The following is a 2,319-nucleotide window of genomic DNA, read 5'->3' as shown; positions in this document are numbered from 1 at the left end:
TCCACTCCACTATGCAGCCTTCCTTCTAGACTACTGCCCAGGACCTCTTCTAAACCCTATTTGAACGTCTCGCATTTTCCTGTCATTGTATATTTCTAGTCACTTTTAAAATTATCTTCAGCAATATTTTGCTTGCATGTGGTATTAATAATACTGTTCTATAATTTCTACATACTACTGGAGCACTTGTCTTGGGAATGGGAACAAATATGCATCTCTTCAACTCAAACCACCAGGCCGCTGTCCTCCAAATGTTCTGGCATATTCTGGTGAGTTCATCCCAGGCTGCATCTATTAATTAAAACATGTTTAAAGATTAAGGATTTAGGGTATTAGTGCTAAATCAGTAATTTATAGTAAAAATATTAGTGCTGTGTCTTAGTTATCTAGTGTGCTTAAACAGATATCCTAGGTGCATGGCTTTATCAAACATAAATTTATTTTCACAATTGAGATTGGTAAGTATCTGAAGTCAGGACACTAAATCTAAGGGATAGCATTCTCTGTTTGCTCAGTTTAGAAAGAAGGTACTTATCTTCTTTCAGCATGTGTAGGCCCAGTATTCTTGGAGATATCCTTATATCTAGACAGCAATCTTCCTATGATGTGGGCACTTCCCAGTACAATGACCTGAATGCAAATGATACTCTATTTGGTTTCTTTTTTTTCCTTGATTGTATGGAAATACTTTTATCACTGCTTATTTCTCTCTCCTTTTATCTATTATAAGAAAAAAGGTAATGCAGACCACATCCCAAGACTGACTGCATGTAGTGCTGTATCCCATTCTAATTCTCTTACAATAAACTAGGAATGATCATATCCAACCATATCATATAAAATAATGATATAATTACTGACCTCCCACTATACCTCATTACATAACAGCCAAACCAAGAACCAGCAAATTTGACACATTCTTTCAAGACACAATTCTATCCATGGCCCACTTCCAAGTTATGCATTCATCTAAATTACATTCTATTCAATAGTGGTTTTATGACTTGCATAGTGTAGACTACATGGTAGGAAGAAATAATTGATTATTTGCTGATAGATATATGGAGCACAACAAATTGCTAGAATTTCCCAAAAAATGTGTCAATACATCCCATCCAGTGTCTTCTTCTGGGCTTACCCTCTACGCTTCCAACCGTGATGTCCCTCTCCAAGGACTAGGGCTCCCTTGCAACATGTCAAATATATGAGAGATGAAGCTTCAAAGTCCTTGTCTCTCAGGAGCAATCTGATTTCACTCTCTCCAGGACAGACCTGTTTACACTTTTGGCAGTACACAGTGTGTTTAGTACTCTTATTCAGCACCACAATTCAGAAGTATCAATTCTTTTGCCATCCTGATTCATTGTCCAGCTTTCAGATGCATGGCCTAGATTTCTAGACCATGGCCTAGATTGGTCACACCTTAGTCTCTAGAATGACACTGTTGCTCTTTAGTACTCTGGAGATGTCCTTGACAACAGTCATTACCAAAGCAATTAGTCTTCTGAATTCCTGACTGTTGGTGCCAAGACTGCTAATTATGGATCCTAGTAAGATGTAATTGTTAACAACTATAATCTTTCCTTCATCAATCATAATATTGACAATTAGCCCAGTGGTGAAGATCTTTGTTTTGTTGATGTTGAGACACAATCCATATTGAAGGCTGTAGTGCTTGACATTCTGCAGAAAATAGTTCAAGTCGTCCTCATGTTCAGCCAACATAGTTGTATCATCTGCATAACACAGGTTGTTGATGAGTTTTCCTCGAATCCTGATGTCATATTCTTCTCCATAAAGTCCATTCTTCTGAATGTTATGTTTACAGATTGAAAAGTGATGGAGAAAGGATACATTCCTGACAGTCCCCTTTCTTGATTTTGAACCAGGTAGTGTTCCCTGCTGTTTTTACAGCAACTTCCTACTTTTAAGGATAGGTTTCTTATAAGCACAATCAAGTGTTCTGGGATTCCCATTCTTATCAATGTTAGCCATAGTTTCTTGTGATCTATACAGTCAAATGCCAGCCTATTGTCAACAAAACACAAATAAATATCCTTCTGGTACTCTTTGATTTCAGCCATGATCCATCTGCTATTGGTTATTATATTCCTAGTGCTATGTCCTCTTCTAAATCTTGCTTGAGATATTTTTCATAAAGATGGTCAATTGAATGAAAATTTATACTCTTTAGCTTTTTATAATTTTAACTAAGATAACATTTCTTTTCAAAATTGTCCTGGTACTGTTACCAAATAGCTGCATACTTTAATAGATTATATAAAGGAGAAAAACCAGAATGCTTTAAAGCTCCTTTAT

This window comes from Elephantulus edwardii, unplaced genomic scaffold, assembly GCF_000299155.1.
Source record: "Elephantulus edwardii isolate Elephantulus edwardi_28Jun2011 unplaced genomic scaffold, EleEdw1.0 scaffold00017, whole genome shotgun sequence".
Classification (NCBI taxonomy): domain Eukaryota; kingdom Metazoa; phylum Chordata; class Mammalia; order Macroscelidea; family Macroscelididae; genus Elephantulus; species Elephantulus edwardii.
Note: the sequence above shows the minus strand (reverse complement) of the source record.